This window comes from Podarcis vaucheri (genome assembly GCF_965113315.1).
Source record: "Podarcis vaucheri genome assembly, chromosome: 2".
Lineage (NCBI taxonomy): Eukaryota > Metazoa > Chordata > Lepidosauria > Squamata > Lacertidae > Podarcis > Podarcis vaucheri.
The window spans coordinates 17,852,321-17,870,653 of NC_138760.1; positions in this window are offsets into that span (position 1 = coordinate 17,852,321).

Below are 18,333 nucleotides of genomic sequence, written 5' to 3' on the forward strand. Positions count from 1 at the left end.
TTATCGGTAGTACCTTGAATAAATAGACAAATTAGGGATTTTTTCCTTTTAATGTTATAGGATATCATCTTTTAATGCTGTAGGATACCATCAATAGACATTCCTATTTTTTATCATTTTCTGCATACAATTGTTTTATAATTCCTAATAGATTATGTTCTATGTTTTGAAATTAACTCCAGTACGTTGGTCCATTGATCTTCATTGTATTCTTTAGTAGTATTTAATGTGATTATAGGTAGAGGAATTTAAGGATTTTGTTGTGAGAGAAATTACAGAGTTATGAGAAATTGAAGCTTAAAGTACGAGATTGGCTCCATTATTACCAAATAATGGAGGTTTACAAACAGGACAGGAAAACTGGCTTTCAGGTGGAGAAAACAAAATTAGAAACAGAACTGTTAGAACCCAATACTAAGAATTTGTCAAGAATGTACAACTTGTTGCTGAAATGGAACACGCAAGATGAAACAGTTAAATCAGCCATGATTAAGTGGGCACAAGACATTGGTCACAACATCATGTTTGCTGACTGGGAACAGTTGTGGACCACCGGTATAAAATTTACGGCATGTAATGCCTTAAGAGAGAATATTATGAAAATGATTTACAGGTGGTACATGACTCCAGTCAAGCTTGCAAAGATCTACCATTTGCCCGATAATAAATGTTGGAAATGTAAAGAAACTGAAGGTACTTTCTTTCACCTTTGGTGGACGTGCCCGAAGATTAAGGTCTTCTGGGAAATGATATATAATGAAATGAAAAAGGTACCGTATTTTTCGCTCTATAACACGCACCAGACCATAACACGCACGTAGTTTTTAGAGGAGGAAAACAAGGGAAAAAATATTCTAAACGAAATAGTGGATATATGATTTTTGTGGTTCATGCTATGGCCACAGATATGTGATCTGACAGTGAGTTTGGAGTAGCCCAATGCAAAAATCCTGAGGATCCATGTGGATCCGTGCTTTGTAACCACGGAGGAGGGAAGGAAGGGGAACCATGGATCCTCTGCTCACGACTGCAGCAGATACCCCCCCCCCTGCCACACGTAGGCATTCGCTCCATAACACGCACAGACATTTCCCCTTACTTTTTAGGAGGAAAAAAGTGAGTGTTATGGTGCAAAAAATACGGTACTTAAATGTACTTTTCCTAAGAAACCAGAGGCCTTTCTCTTGGGCATTGTCGGCCAATTGGTGTCAAAGAGGGACAGAACATTCTTTATGTATGCTACAACAGCAGCAAGAATACTCATAGCAAAGTATTGGAAGACACAAGATCTACCCACCTTGGAAGAGTGGCAGATGAAGGTGATTGACTACATGGGACTGGCTGAAATGACTGACAGAATCCGAGATTAGGGGAAAGAGACGGCGGAAGAAGATGGGAAGAAATTTAAAATTTATCTTAAGAAATATTGCAAAATTAATGAATGTTAAAATGTTGTGGTTATATAAAGTAAGGGATTACAGCTGTTAAAGATTAAGTAAAAGAAAAGGAAAGGAAAAAATCAGATAAAATTAAGGGGAAGGATTTGCTGAAATAATTTTGGGAATTGGAATGCAGAAAGGGGAGGTACGGGGAAGTTGATGAAGTAAGTTTAAGAAAAAAAGGAGTTGAAATTATATGTGTTTGTTTGTTATTGTATGTATATCTTTGTATTCTGTGTATTGTATGTGTTTTTAAATTTGTGAAAACTTAATAAATATTTATATATATAAAAAAAGAAGGCTTTGTGAGAACACTGGGTTCTCTGCAAAACTTTAGGTGTACAGGGAAGATTATGCAAGTGGGGCATGTGTGTCCATAAAGGTGTGGTTTGTTAATAGCACAGGGACAGTAGTGGGAGCCCCACATGCATGTTGCTCTGGGGTAACTTTCCACACTCCTGTGCTAAATTAGGCCATGGAGGCTGGTATTTTAAGACAGATTTAGGGCCCCACCAACTTCAGCCAGACCCAACCTGATTAAAGCGTACCCACACCTGTCTCAGGTGATTCCAACTGTACAGTGCAGTGCTCATCTGTATTAAAAGTACAGCAAGAGTAAGTAAACATCTATTGCCTGTTCAGTTGAATGGAGGCTTTTTGTGGAGAAGGGCGTCCGTCAGTAGATTGCTATATGGAGCCTCCAGGTTGAGATGCAGACTACCTCTGAATATGCTCAATAAGTTGGGGAGACTACCACAGAAAAAAGCTTAATCAAACTGGAACATATCCAGAGGAGGGCAACCAAAATTGTCAAAGGCCTGGAAACGATGCCTTATGAGGAACGGTTAAGGGAGCAGGGCATGTTTAGCCTGGAGAAGAGGAGGTTAAGGGGTGATATGATAGCCATGTTCAAATATATAAAAGGATGTCACATAGAGGAGGGAGAAAGGTTGTTTTCTGCTGCTCCAGAGAAGCGGACACGGAGCAATGGATCCAAACTACAAGAAAGAAGATTCCACCTAAACATTAGGAAGAACTTCCTGACAGTAAGAGCTGTTCGACAGTGGAATTTGCTGCCAAGGAGTGTGGTGGAGTCTCCTACTTTGGAGGTCTTTAAGCAGAGGCTTGACAACCATATGTCAGGAGTGCTCTGATGGTGTTTCCTGCTTGGCAGGGGGTTGGACTTGATGGCCCTTGTGGTCTCTTCCAACTCTATGATTCTATGATTCTTCCCCTCTCTCCAAGCAGCCTTTGCATTTCAACCAAAGCCTCCAGATGTGCTGCTGAGGCATCCTCAAAGGACCCCTGCAGGCCAGGTCTTCTGCCTTCCAAAAACATAAAGTGAAAACAAATCATTTCCCCTATTTTCTCTCTCACACACACTCAGATGCAAGCTGGCTAGGGGGGGAATCAGGGGTGAGACCTGAGAGAGCAAGCAGGCACATTAAGAACACATGGTTCTGATGGACTTTGGTAGGGTGGGTGATCAGAGCCTACCCCTACCTTAATTTTTGTGTCTGAAGACTTGCTTGATATTTGAGAGAGAGAAAATGTCAAATGGACCCTTAAAAGGGAAAAGCAAAGATCTGTCTGGTATAGAGAGTAAAGAATCTGATTGTAATTCATAGACACATATTACTCAGGCATGAGCCATGGGTGGTGCAACTTCTTTTCTGCTTGTTTATTTATTATGTCACCATCCTGAACATTTCCCAGACCCCCTCTGGTTTTCACGGTGCTGATGTTAGCTTGCGGTGATGAGAGAGGATCGTTCTGTACTGAGCGGAGAAGCGCACAGGAAGAGAATTGGCCATAGATCCACGAGCTCCTTGCCGCAACTGGTGTTTGCAATCTATCCTCTCTACCCTGTGCTGCTGGCTCTTTGTCCAGACACCAAAACAAAACCTTAAAAACCTTGCTGTGTCTCTTGTGCCTCTTGGGAAGTCTGTGGCTTCTGCCTCCCCTCTTGTGGTGAGTGCTTGTGGGGAGCCATTGTTGTCCTTCACTGATGGGGACACCGCGATCAATCATGCCGTGGAGCAATCCCAAACAACAAACTCGACACCACAGTCTCACTGTGGTCTTGCTTAGAAGCTGCAGTATATACTCTGGGGTGTACACCAGAGACAATACCATGGCGGTTTAGACCTTGAGTCTACATTTCCTTCCAGTAGCTGCCATAGAAGGAATACAAGCGATTTTCATCAGCTTGCACAGCTCAATCTCCTAGTGAGCAGCATCCATGCCAGTCAGTGTAGCAGTGATGTGGATCACGACACCTTCTGGTCCTCACCCCTGGCTTCGCATGACCATGACCATGGAAGTACTATGGTCACGAGGCTCAAAGAAGTATTTTTGCTTGCATTTTTCAGCAGCACCTAAGCCACCAAGTTAACATCTGAATCAGCCCTCTCTTGTCATGGAGAAGAATTTTTCTTTTCCTTATTGGGTCAATGCAGCATGATCACAAAATTAAGGTTCAAGTCAAGAGGTTGAATCCAACAAAGCAATGGGCAAGGAGAAATATTTCCATTCCTGCAACAGAACTTGCCCCCCCCCCGCCTCCTGCATGCAGCCTCCCTCCCCCCTCCCCCCAAAAAGTGCTCCAGAGAGTACTCCAGAGCAGATTGTGCGTGCTTGTGAGTGTGTGTGTGAGAGAGTTTAGTGAGAGAGTTTTGTTGGACATTCAACCAAATGGTTGGCATCAGAGCTGGCTCAAAACATTTTGCTGCCTGAAGTGGAACAGCAAATCTCTTCCTCCCCGTCCACCACTATCCCAAGTCAAGGTGTGCCTCATCTTTTCCTCTTTGTGGTGGGGAAGTTTGGGCCCGCTGGGGGCATCTTGCCAACAACTCCCCATCCCTAACCTGCAAACACAAAAAACCTGGAGCTGGCACAGTCCAAACTATTAATACCATGTTTGGGACAGCTGCTTTTTGAGACAACTGCCACCTGAATTTGTCTTTTCATATATATTGATATATATTCCCCATTTCCCTTTCCCAACTAAAAACATGAGATCTGGCAATTTGCCTTCTCTGTTTGTAGTGCCAGTGTTTTCCCTGGCAGCTGTCTCTGTCATTTTCTATCTTTAGTTTTGGATTTCAAGCAGCGGTTGGGTTGTTTACCCATAAATAGCCCTAGATTCCTGGAGGGAGGAGGTTGAAATTAGGAAGCATAAATTATCCAGACAAGACAAGGCAGGCACATCGTAACCTGCACACTTGCCAGTGTTGAGAAGAGGACCCTACTACTGGCAGCCACTAAGTAAATAACAGGCTTTGACTTGGAGCTTCATTCCCACCGCTGATCTCAGTAGCTCTCATAATTAACAGACGAACTCACTGACCTCAGTGGCTCCTTGTCAGGCTGAAACATGAGTCATTCCCAGCCTATGTGCTGTGAAATCCTGTGCACACTTCCCTGGGAGTAGGTCCACAGTGCAACTCAACTTCTGGGGAGATGCATATAGAATCGTGCGGAAAATCATTTAAGCAGCAGCTATCAGAAGTTTGGAAAATGTTGGTTTATGGCGATAGCGTCTGGAAATAGCACGGAGATGGAAATACAGATTGTGGAGACCTTGAAGTCCAATCTTCAGTTCCTGGGGCAGTAACACAAGATGGCTCCCCCATTTGCTTGAATGTATAGGGGGATGTACACAGAAAGATAGAGTTGCCTCTTACATTCATCGGGGAGGCCCACTTGTAACAAATCAGTGCCACCCTGAATTCACTTGGAAGGATGGAGTACAAATTTAGCAAATAATCATAAAATAACAAAATGTATTGGGGCATGCAGGAGGATCAGGTAGCTTGGTTCTGTTGAAAGTCATGTTACTTTTATAGTTACTATGTGAGATATCACTGTATTTTTCGCTCTATAGGATGCACTTTTCCCCTTCTAAAAAGGGGAAATGTGTGTGCGTCTTATGGAGCGAATGCAGGCTGCGCGGCTAAGCCCAAAGCCAGAACAGGGAGACGGAGCACTGCACAGTGCTCCGTCTCGCTGTTCTAGCTTGGGGTTAGCTGTGCAAAGCCTCTGCAGGGCAGTGGGGCAAAGGCACCCTCCTGCTCTGCGGAGGCTTCAAAGGCTGTCCTCGAAGCCAGAATAGCAAGAGGCTATCCCAGAAGCCAGATCCCTCTTGCTGTTCTGGCTTATGGGGTTCAGAATTTATTTTCTTCTTGTTTCCTCTCCCCCAAACTAGGTGCGTCTTAGCATCCGGTGCATCCTATAGAGCAAAAAATACAGTATTTCTTTGTAGAAAAGACTGAGGAAATCTGAATCTCAATTCCTGCTCTGCATGCAGGAATGCACAACAGGGATCTCAGTCCCTCAGTTCTTTTACCTGTGAAATGGGAAGGACAAAGTTCATTAGCCCTTTTCACACTGATAACTGCTAATTGTATTAGCAAGCCCCACTGGTTTTGTGACATTTCATCAAAGCATGCTTGTTCTGTTTCTCCACCTTTATATCTTTGCATATGAGGATGGAAGTACAATTATTTCACCTGCTGACTGTTAGCAGCAGTGATGGGGCTAAAGGGGCACAAAAAGAGGGCTCTGCTGTCTCTGCTGCCACCATGCACTCCTGACCTCAGGAAAAGGGAAATGCGTAAGCATTGGGCTCTGTGCTGGCACCTGGGCCTTGGCACATGTCCAACTGGACCACTGACACTGGGGCTAACTGATGCAGTTACTGCATTAGCAGTTAACCCGGCTAATTTGAAAGACGACATTCTCAAGGCTTTTTATTGCTATCTTCCAGTAGATGGTGCCATCTACTGGAAACTGGGTGAAAGCATCATGTGAAGGTAGAATTCACAAGTCAGTAACGGAGCTCATGCAGATCCTTTTTAAAAAAAGAAAAGAATGAAATTAAGCACTCAACCTGATTTGCTTGCACAAAATTTATGTGGAGGTTAGATGATGCCAACTCTATTTAGCATTCATCCTGATTTGCTTCTGGGTTCCACCATCAGTAATTTACACTATACTTTTTAGTGCATTGCCCTGTCACTCCCCTAACTGCAAATAAGTCCTTTAAAAAGTGGATTTGTTGCACCAGAGTGCTTTAATTCTGCTTTAATGGGGCAAACTGACGTGGTCAGCATGCAACTGAATTGCTCCTGCAAAACACTGACCACAGTCCCTTCCTCTCAGAATTGGCCTGCCAATCATGATTGAAAACTTATCGCTTTTTCCATCTTGCTTTTGGCTTACGCCAATGACTTCAGGAGCTTGTCTTCACTCTTATTTCTTTCATGACTGAGATTTCCCAAGCAAAAGCGTTAGCAATCAGAATAAGTGTTGCAAAATCTGAACTGTTACATAAAAAGGAAATGAAAGGGACTTCAGAAATCCAGACCAGGAATGAAAAAATCAGGCAGCAAAGTTTCTTAAAGAAAAAGTTTTTTTTATTTGGATTTTTGTCAGACAAAAAGCAAATAGGGTGCATTCAGGAAAATGAAGAATGCCCACCCCTCCTTGGGGGTAGCTAACTCATATACCTTCTTGCAAAGCACAGTTCAGCCCCTTGGCATCCCTTTAGCCAATGATTGACAATTTCCTATGGTCATTGATACATATTCATTAAAGCTCAACCAATTAATAAATTGGTGTGTCCTTTCGGTTCCAAGTGCCTATTCCACTAGGTGGCGCTACTGGCTTATAATCTACTTAACCTCTGTACTAGTTCCAGGAAGTGCCCCTGAACCCCCTACTTCCAAGAAATGTGCCGAAGTGAGTCGTGTGGTTTAGCACCTGGAGCCTGGCGGTCAGCAAACATCCTGCTACTTGCCTTTGTCAGGGGTCGTTTCTCAGAAATGGCTTAACCTCAACTGGCAAACTTCCTGCAGGGGCAAGCTAGCTGCACCCACAAGCTTGCATGCTTGCTGCCTCTGCAAAATATCCTAACCACACTTGCTCTTTGCAAACAGTTGCAAACAGGAGAGAGGCTTTGCTCTCAGAAAATGACTTCAGGCTTTTAGCTTCTAGTTTGCTCTCTAAAATGGTGTCAGAGGTTCTTAGCCTGGCTCTCCATTGGTCATCCTGACCTTCACCCCTTCATTCCCCCCTTTCCATCACGAAAATGCTGACCGGCACGGTTCTCCATTTTCGCTTGATGGACCTATAGGTACAATATCATAGAGAGCCAGGAAATGTACACTTCTGTGGATACACGGGCCTCCCTCTATGACCCTGTCAAGTCTTCAAATATGGTGCTGGGGAACCACGTAGGTGGTGTTCAGAATCTTGACCTCGCACGCATACCCAGCACTCAGACCTGTTCAGGCTCTTGGCCACAGCTGTGGTCATGTTCAGGAAGGTGTTCTCCCTCCACCCGGTGGCCATCTGAGAGGTGAGAACCATCAGGAGGCAGGGTATGATCCACATCCTGATTCAAGGGATGTTCGGTGCCCCAGAACAAAGAACTGTACCACCAACACAGAAATACCACAAAAAGGGTAATACCACAGGCCAAAGGGATGGGGGCCCACGAAGGCCAGGTCATGTGGGCCTCTAACTCCTGGCCCTACTGAGGCGTGAACAGCGTCTACACACAAAACGTTCCCACTCTACACAGGGAAAAGTGGCCGCCTGACACTGATACACTGCTAGGCCTCGGGAGCTATAGGGATGGCAATAGACTCTGTAAAGTTCAAAGGCTGGTCCTACTGGGTGGAGGTCACCTACGTGGTCTCTGACCAGGGCCTATGGAGGCTAAAGCCTGGGGTGGCAACCCTTATGCAGCCACAAGAATACCCTACCACATTCAAGGGTATTATGTGTGGAGTTACCAGGCCAGGTATTCTTCTGGGATTATGGGAGGCTCGAGCCACCACGACAACCACAGGTGGGGCTGCAGGATTTACTGGCACTTGTTCAGCAATTTCAATGCGCACCTGGTTCAGGCTCCCTCCCCTGCAATATTTGCATTAAGATAGGCTCCGTCCCATGCAACACCTGGATTAAGATTAGGACCTGGTCTACCAGATGGGGTTGGTACAGTGCTCTACCCCCTGAGTGACAGTTGGTTACCCCCCCACAACAGCAAGAGCGGTCCAGAACTCGATTTCGACTGTCTCTGCAACTTCCCGTAGGAGCAGTACCCATGTGCGCTGGACAGTGGTGTGGAAGAGAAGCCACAGTGGGGTAGTGGGATGTTTCAATACGGCAACCTCATCAAACCCCTGTTCCCAATAGCCAATGAGCACGCCATTTCTTACCACTGGCAAGACGAACCAGTCATAGCAGAGGTCCACAGGCCAATAGGGTCGGTATGGCTCAGTGGGGTCAGGACAATAGGACATAGAGCAAATCAATACAGAACATAATAGAGAAAAGGGGAAAGTCCTTGTGAAAGTCCTTGTGATGATCAGTCGCAGGGTCTCGTTGCCCGTGGCCCAACGCATTCCCGGTAGCGTCAGACACAAGGTGATGATCAGACGCGTGTGATGCACCCAGGGAATCACGTCGGCTAGTCTCACCGCAGTTGGGATGGAGAGGAGGACGGTATACGGGCCTCGCCACTTAGGGATGAGGGGGTTGCGCTTCCACACTGTCACCCGGCTGGAACTGGTGTACCGGCTCAGCGAGACTGCACGGTGTAGGCTCGAGGTAGTACCTGGAAAGGGAAGCAAACACACACGGGGACAGGAATTGCACTTGTTCCTGAGTGATGTGATCTCCCACCCGCCCCAAACTGGCGGGGATGTCTCGGACGAAAGCGGGTGGTCTGCCATACAAAAGTTCAAAGGGTGATAGTCTCAGTCTCTTGGTTGGAGCGCTCCGAATCCGAAACAAGGCAATGGGCAGGACATCTATCCAGTTGATTCCCGTCTCCTGGGTCAGCTTGGCCAAGTGGGTCTTCAAGGTGCGATTCATACTGTCAGGGGTTCAGGAGCAGAGGCGAGGGCAAGGGAGGAAACAGAGAGCGAGGGGGAGGAGGCAGAAGAAAGGATGAGTGACGACGACGACCCGAGATCTCCGAGTCTGTCCAGTGAATCAGAAGATTCACAAAGAGGAGCACCAGTGGCAAGGGCAAGGGGGGAGACTAGGGGGACACCCCAGGAAGAAAGAGCCAGAGGGGACTCAGAGGGGAGCAGTTGGAGATCGGGACCTACGTCACCGCCAGAGAGTAGGGAAGAGGAAGAGCGCCTGGGAACTAGCGCTGGCAGCTCACAACAGGAGGGAGGGCACGAGTCAGGAGTGGCCACACCTTCATCGGGGAGCGAAGTGACGGTTAGACGGAAAGTGGAAGGTTGGGCGCGCGCGCCAAGTTCAAATGCACAGGAAGGTGGCGCAGTAGGCAGCCCGGAAAGAGAGCCAGGTCCTAAAGCCCGGCGCAAGGAGACAGGGGAGTCAGGGGGGTCAGCGTCAGAAGAATCCCGGAAGGGAGAGACCCAGGGGGGCAGAGGGACCCAGAGGAGAACCGTCAGGCGGAAAAGGTGGAGCAGGGCTAGGATATTAAGTTGGTGCGCAACGGGCGGAGACTCAGAAGGAGCTTCGCCGACCTAAGCATAAGGCGTAGGGTTGCACGCAGCAGCTCAAGAATGGAGACTGTAACTCAATAAAGACTTTTAATCAACAACCGCTGGCTAGCGTGATCCTCTGTGAGCTAGGATCTGGAAGTAACCCTGACAGTAAGCTCCTTCTCTTCAAATTGTGGACATCCACGACCTCGCGGAGAGGAGGGAAAGCGGGTGCCTACAAGAAAGCTCACGAACGGTAGACAATATGACGGCCGAACAGCAAATAACGGAACTCAGAGACGCGGTTTCACGACTGACTGCCGAGGCGGTGGCGTCCAGGAAGAGAGAGGAGGACGCAGCGGCCGCCTACAGGGATCTCCAGGTCAGGTTGGACGTGCTTACGAAGCAGGGGCAACAGACACCCAAATCAGAGGGGATTGGGTTGGGGAGACGCACAGGCAGTCTGGTCTCGCACTTCGATGGGAATTTGCAACAGTACCCCAATTTTAGAGCAGACGTAATGTGTGCACTACAACTACTGCACAAAGACTTTAGAGATGAACAAGAGAAAGTGGGGTTCATCATGTCCCATTTGCATGGAGACGCTAAAGCATGGCTGCGCAATTTGTGGAGGGATAAGGATCCTGCGCTCCAAAATGCGGACACCTTTATTAAAGCGATGGATGGCTGTTTTTTATCAAGCATTGACGTGGATCTTGCCCGAAGGGAGGTGCACGGACTAAGACAAGGGAGGGCCAGCGTACGGCAATATCATGCCCGCTTTTTCGCTTTGGTCAGTGCCCTGGAATGGGACAGAGATTCGGCTCCCGTCAGAGACCTTTTTTGGGAGGGCTTGAACAGCTTGGTGAAAGATGAGATTGCGAGGGGGGAGAGACCCCGGACCACGCAGGAGATCGTTCAGAGGGCGCTGGCGGTGGGAGTGCGGCTGGAAGAACGTCCGTGGAGCAGGGACGAAGGGCACAGCGGGCGCGAACCAGCCAGGGGCTCCTCCTTCCTTCCCAGAGAAGCAGCGCGTGCGCAATCCACGCCCCCAACAGGGGGAGGGGTGGAACCGATGGAGGTTGGGAGTGCAAGGGCTCAGTCAGCAGCCAGAGCCCTAGCACCGGCAGCAGTGAAAGCGAAGCCTCCTAGAGGGAACAGGAAGTGTTACATCTGCGAGGATCCAGGCCATTTGGCGAAAGAGTGTCCCCGGAGGCTCCACAAGCACACTGCAGCCTCAGCAATGGTGACTGCAGCAACGCAGCAAGGAGAACCACAGCAGGGAAACGACGATGTCTGGCTGGAAGAGGAGGCACTGGGGCCCAGCCAGACGTGTCAGTGAAGCAGTCCCCAGAGATTTTACCGCCCATGGACCCCCTCCCGCCCAAGCCAGTAGTGAGGCTCACCGCATCGCTCCAGCTACCCAATGGAATCACCATGGACGTGCCAATCACCGTCGACTCGGGAAGCAATGCAGACTTCATAGGGCAGGACTTTGTCGACCGGCACGCTATACAGTTGCTGCCTGCCGCGCTGCCACTGCAGGTTTTCACGGTGGATGGCAGGGAGCTGTTAGGGGGGCAAGTGGTGAAGCAGACGCCACCTATGGTGCTGCGGCTTGGAAATCACAAGGAGATTATCAGCTTCAACGTCACTCAACTCTCAGACACGCCTATCGTATTGGGCATGAGTTGGCTGGACAGGCACAGCCCGACGCTGGCTTGGTACCAGAGGCAGCTGACCTTCGGTTCTTCCTTTTGTGCTGAACACTGCATCATGCCCCAGCAAGAAGGGGAGCAAGAGGAGTCACAGCTGCTGCTCGGCACGCTGCAAGCGATTCCCCACAAGTACACAGAATTTTTGGAGGTTTTCTGCGAGAAGGAGGCAGACAAGCTACCCCCCCACAGACCATATGACTGCAAGATTGACCTGCTGCCGGGGGCGGCGCTGCCCAAAGGGAAGCTGTATTCCATGTCTGAAGACGAACTGCAGGAACTCAAGGAGTTCATTGATCATAATTTGAAACGCGGTTTCATCCGAGAGTCCCAGGCAGCGGGGGGCAGTCCTGTATTCTTTGTGAAGAAGCGAGACACGCCCCAGAAAAGGCTCGTGGTGGACTACCGCATTTTGAACAGTGTCACCAAGCCGTCGGACTTCCCCATGCCCCGAATCGACGACCTCCTCGCGAAAGTACGCAAGGGCAGCGTGTTCACCAAGTTGGACCTGCGAGGGGCGTACAACCTGATTCGCATGCGGGAAGGAGATGAGTGGAAGACAGCCATGTTCACACCCCTGGGCACCTACGAATATAGAGTTATGCCTTTTGGATTGCAAAATGGCTCCCACGTTTTTCAAGCTTTCATGCATCACGTGTTGGCGGGGCTCCTCTACAAGACGTGCGTCTGTTTCTTGGATGACATCCTGATCTTTTCGGAATCGCAGCAGGAGCATGACAGACACGTCAGGGAAGTGCTGAGCAGGCTCCAGCAACATAGGCTTTACGCCAAGCTGGAGAAGTGCCAATTCGACGTGACGGAGGTGGATTTCCTGGGATACAGGTTGTCTGACAAGGGGCTCGCCATGGACAGCGCCAAGGTTCGAGCGGTGTTGGATTGGAAAAGCCCACGCAACCGGAAGGAGGTCCAACGATTTGTCGGCTTCGCGAACTTCTATCGCAAGTTCATCAAAGGCTTCGCTATGCAGACTGCAGCCATTACAGACACGCTCAGTTCCAAGAAAAAGAAGTTCATCTGGACAGCGCAGGCGGAGCAGTCCTTTCAGGCACTCAAGCGTCTTTTCGCCTCGGAGGAACAGCTGCTTCATGTCGATCCTAGCAGGCCGATGAGAGTTGAAACAGACGCCTCGGACAGGGCCGTCGGAGCAGTCCTGCTGCAGAAGGACCCGCAGGGGGTTTGGAGGCCCGGAGCGTTTTACTCCAGGAAGCTCAGCAAGTCCGAACAGAATTACACCATCTGGGACAGGGAGTTGCTGGCTATTCATGCAGCGTTCAAAGCATGGAGGCACTTCCTGATTGGAGCCAAGCACACGGTGCAGGTCTGCACGGACCACAAGAATCTGGAGCACTGGCGCACGGCACAGTTCCTGAACCAGAGGCAGATACGTTGGGCTGAGTTCTTTGCGAATTTCGACTTCCGAATAGAGTATGTCCCGGGGGACACCAACATCATGGCGGACGCGCTATCCCGTAAGCCACAGTATCTGGAGGACGCCACGCCAGCGGCCGCCATGCACATCTTCGCGCCAACAGTGTGGGCGTGCGCTGCGGCGACAGTGGACCTGGAGGCGGTGCGACAAGCGTTGCAGAATGACTCTTTCGCGCAAGCAAAGATGGCTGAGATGCGAAGGGGCACGGCAGCGACCAACGGGTTCCAGCTGAGAGATGGATTGCTCATCCGCAAAGGGGCCATCTACGTGCCGGGAGACGAACTTCGCGCCAAGGTACTGCATCAGCTGCACGACGCGCCCACTGCCGGGCACTTTGGCAAGGAGAAGACGGTGGAATTAGTCGCCAGGGATTTCTGGTGGCCCGGAATGAGAGGGGAGGTCGCGGACTACGTGGCGAGGTGCGACACCTGCCAGAGGGCCAAACCAGTGCACAGACCGCCGGCCGGACTGTTGGAACCGCTGCAAACTCCGGTCGAGCCATGGGAGAGAGTCGCCCTGGACTTCGTCACGGATCTGCCCAGCTCGAGGGGCAAGACGGCCGTGCTGGTGGTGGTGGACTTGTTCTCCAAGATGGCGCATTTCATCCCGTGTGCGAAGGTGGCCACGGCGGAACAAACCGCCAAACTGTTCATAGACCACGTGTTCAAGGTTCACGGTCTGCCACGGTCTATTCTGTCCGACCGCGGGCGGCAGTTCATCTCGAACTTCTGGCAGAAGCTGATGGGCTTCCTAAACGTCAAGATCAACCTGGCGTCGGCGAGACACCCGCAGACCAACGGGCAAGCGGAGCGGGTCAATGCCATCATGCAGCAGTACCTGAGATGCTATGCGAATCAACAGCCTGCGACGTGGGTGGATTACCTGCCGCTCGCCGAGTTCGCCTACAACAACACGAAGCACGTGTCCACGGGGGTCATGCCGTTCTTCGCCAACAACGGGAGGCACCCCAGAACCTTCCCGGGACTGGAAAGACTGGTGGAGGGGGAGCCGCAGACAGCAGATGCGTTCGCGTCGGAGTTGCAAGAGGTTCACGATCAGCTGCGGCGGCACCTGGAGCTGGCCAAACACGCATACAAGGTGCAGGCAGACAAACACAGAAGGGTTGGCGAAGAGATCCAGGTGGGAGACTGGGTCTGGTTAGCAGCCCACGCAGTGCCGGCCAGGTCGTTGGCCAAGAAGAAACTAGGGCATAAGCAACTGGGGCCCTACCAAGTCGAAGAGCAGGTCAACCCGGTGGCTTTCAGGCTGGCGCTTCCGGAGGGTTCCAGAATGCATCCGGTGTTCCACAGATCGGTGCTCACTCCCTACAAGGCACCGCACAGGTTTCAGGAACCCGGCACGGCGCCGAGTCCGCTCCGAGAGGGAACCAGGCAACGGGGAGTGGCACAGGAGGTGCGCCTCAACGAAGTCACGGAGATTTTGGACTCCAGATGGGGGGAAGAGGGGGTAGAATACCTTCTCGCTAAGGAGGGCACCCCGGCCAATGCCAACAGCTGGGTGCCGGGCTACGCTCTAGATGAACCTCTGCTCAAGGAAGAGTTTCATGCCCTCTTTCCCCATAGGCCAATGCCGGCGGACTTTTTCGACGACTGGCTTTTCACGCCCACGCTTTCAGCCAGCACGTTCCGGGGGTTCGACTCGGATGAGGAACCGACACGAGACGCCCGTTCCCCGGAGGGGTCACCCTCGGGATCTGCCTCAGAACCCTCGTATTGGTGGGATGATCGACCAGAGGAGCAGTGGCGCAGGAAGTGGCTGGAGGGTCCAGGACGAGCTACGCCTACAGAAGGAAGCGAGGGAGAGACCGACATGGACTTTTTCGGGGACAACCAGGGTCTCGAGCACGGCGGCACGGAGATGGAAGCAGAGGTGACCGTCGTTGACGAGAGCAGGGAGGAAGAACCGGGAGTCTGCGGATGGAGGCCGGCCACGGGAAGCGAACTGTACCCGACATTCGTCCCTTTGACACTGCAGCACCCAGTTCCCGCACCGGAGGGAGGGGAGGGGGGAAGGGGGGGCTTTGAGGGGGGGATGGATGTCAGGGGTTCAGGAGCAGAGGCGAGGGCAAGGGAGGAAACAGAGAGCGAGGGGGAGGAGGCAGAAGAAAGGATGAGTGACGACGACGACCCGAGATCTCCGAGTCTGTCCAGTGAATCAGAAGATTCACAAAGAGGAGCACCAGTGGCAAGGGCAAGGGGGGAGACTAGGGGGACACCCCAGGAAGAAAGAGCCAGAGGGGACTCAGAGGGGAGCAGTTGGAGATCGGGACCTACGTCACCGCCAGAGAGTAGGGAAGAGGAAGAGCGCCTGGGAACTAGCGCTGGCAGCTCACAACAGGAGGGAGGGCACGAGTCAGGAGTGGCCACACCTTCATCGGGGAGCGAAGTGACGGTTAGACGGAAAGTGGAAGGTTGGGCGCGCGCGCCAAGTTCAAATGCACAGGAAGGTGGCGCAGTAGGCAGCCCGGAAAGAGAGCCAGGTCCTAAAGCCCGGCGCAAGGAGACAGGGGAGTCAGGGGGGTCAGCGTCAGAAGAATCCCGGAAGGGAGAGACCCAGGGGGGCAGAGGGACCCAGAGGAGAACTGTCAGGCGGAAAAGGTGGAGCAGGGCTAGGATATTAAGTTGGTGCGCAACGGGCGGAGACTCAGAAGGAGCTTCGCCGACCTAAGCATAAGGCGTAGGGTTGCACGCAGCAGCTCAAGAATGGAGACTGTAACTCAATAAAGACTTTTAATCAACAACCGCTGGCTAGCGTGATCCTCTGTGAGCTAGGATCTGGAAGTAACCCTGACACATACGCTCAGGTTTTCCCAAACTCTGGGGTCTGTAGGCTGTGTGTAGCCTTCAGTTTATCTGCAGCGCCTTGCACACTTCTTGCACAACTTTATCAATGAAGGCAGGGCCATTGTCACTGCCAATACTTCTGGGGAGGCCACTGTCCAACCCGTCAGGGTGCAGACAAACACAAGCAGGTATTTGATGCCCCTAACTGGAGGTAGTTCAGTGAAGTCCACAATCAGGCTTTCCATAGGGATGAAGCCCACGTGTTGTACGCCCGGTGGGGGAAGGTGGCCTTGTCTGGGGGTGTTCTTGGCGCACAGGACACACTTTTGGGATATAGCAGCAACTAGTTGAGAAAGGTTAGTGATATAGAAAAGTCTCCCAAGGTGTACTCTGGCAGCTGGACCCCCTAGATGAGTGGACTCGTGGTAATTCTTCACAATCACGGTAGCCAGATGTTGGGGCACAAAAACACGGTTGTCTGGTAGACGGAACCATCCCTCCTGGAGTGTTGCTCCTTCCTGGCGTGCCAACTGTTGTTCCTCCGGTGTGTAGCGTGGTTCCACATCGTCTGGAGTGAGTTGTGGGATGAGGGCTGCGTTGAGTGCTGGTGGAGGTTTCAAAGCTGCTTCACGAGCTGCGTTGTCTGCCTTCCGGTTGCCCCTAGTGACCATGTCCCGGCCTCTCCGATGGCCTTTGCAGTGCATCACGGCAATCTCTTCGGGGCCCCATACTGCTTCTAGTAACGTCTCAACTTCTGGACGTTATAGCCTTGCATCCAACTGCCAATTGCAGGGCAATGCCTTTTGCTGTTGGACTTTGCCTCAAAACACAAACAACTCTTGGAGACTTTGGCTTTCTTAGAGCTCTTGGAACGGCTTGCCTGGCTTGCACCCCCACTTCTGGGTGCTCTGCTGCCTGAGGAACAACTTGTAACTGCCTTCCTCTTCCCTTCTCTCAGCCTCTCTCCAGCCCACAGTCCATCACACAGATTTATTGAAGCGTAGAAACAGCTTCCCAAAACAGCCTCAGCCCCCTCTGGGCTTGGTACTTTTTCTGGGCATCCTCTAGCCCCCTCTGGGCTTTCTGGGCGTCCTACAGCCCCTTCTGGTCTGGCTGCCACTGTGGCCTGACATGCTGTCTTCAGTTCCTGCCACACGACCCAGGGCTTCCTCCCTTGGAATATTGGCAACAGCCAAGAATCAAGGCTGGCCCTTAAAATGGCTAGGACCCTTTGGTCTCTCTAGAACATCAGGCACGTCTGCTTCACAAGCTTCCACTGCGCCTGCAGACTTCTCAATGGGTTGGGCAAAGCCTGTTTCAGCCTGTATAGTCCTTATATTCCATAAGGGTGAGAACCGAATGGGGCACATTCACATGCATCTCCTGGCCAAACATGAACCTGTCTGCTTCTTCCACTAGTGTGACGGTGGCAGTGACAGCCCACAGACAGGGTGGCCAGCCTTTCACTGTGGAATCTAATTGCTTGATAGTCTCAAAGGCTTCTTGTTGGGCCGGTCCCCACTCAAAGGGGTCTCTTTCTCTTCCTCTGGTACTCTCATTTAGAGGTTTTGCTAAAATACTGAAGCCTAGGATCCCGATTTTGCAAAAGCCTGCTGCTCCACAACTTTAAGCTTGTCTTTTAGGGATATCACAATCTCTGCCTTTCCTTGCAGTGACCTTCTGACAATTTCTAGATGGTCAGTATGTTCAGCAAGTTGTCTGGATAAATTAGCTAAATCTTCATCCCTTCTTTTGCATTTTGTAAAGTGAGCTGGTTGTGTGAATCTTTCACTGATTTCAGCTCATTCACAAAACTTTGTTCTTTGTATTTCTTTTAATTTTAGTAACTTGTTCAATTTCTCCTTTACAGAGATATGTTCATCAACCTGGGATTTAAGATGGTCTGTTCCCTCCTTACATTCTATTTCTGTTTCTTGTAAATTTTTAGCTGATTTACTTATTTGTTCTTTAAGCAATTTAATTTGTGAGTCACACTCCATGAGTTTGTTGCTGTAAGTAACATCACAAATATTGATTGCAGAATGAAGATCTTTAACTGTTTGGCTAGTCTCTTTGTTTTGCCTAACAAATTCTTCATTCTCTTTTGTTTTACTAGCATTTTCAATTTTTCCCTCAGCCAGTTCTGATTTTTTTGCACTTAACTGTTCAGAAAGTCTGAAAGCTTTCTGCCTCCACTGTTCACACCTTTGGTTTGTAAATCTTTCAGTAACTGGACTTTCCTTTCAGTCTTAGACAACACTATTTCCCTGTCTTGCATTTCATCCTCTTTGCACTTGATCTGACATTTCAAAATATTAATCTGCTCAGAATACACATTTGTATTTGAAATAATAGCAGAAATTTCTTTGTCTTTCTCAGCTAAAACCTCTCTGAGGTTGTCAAATTCTCTTCCATGCCTCTGGAGGTCTTGAATTAGTTGAGACCTCTCTT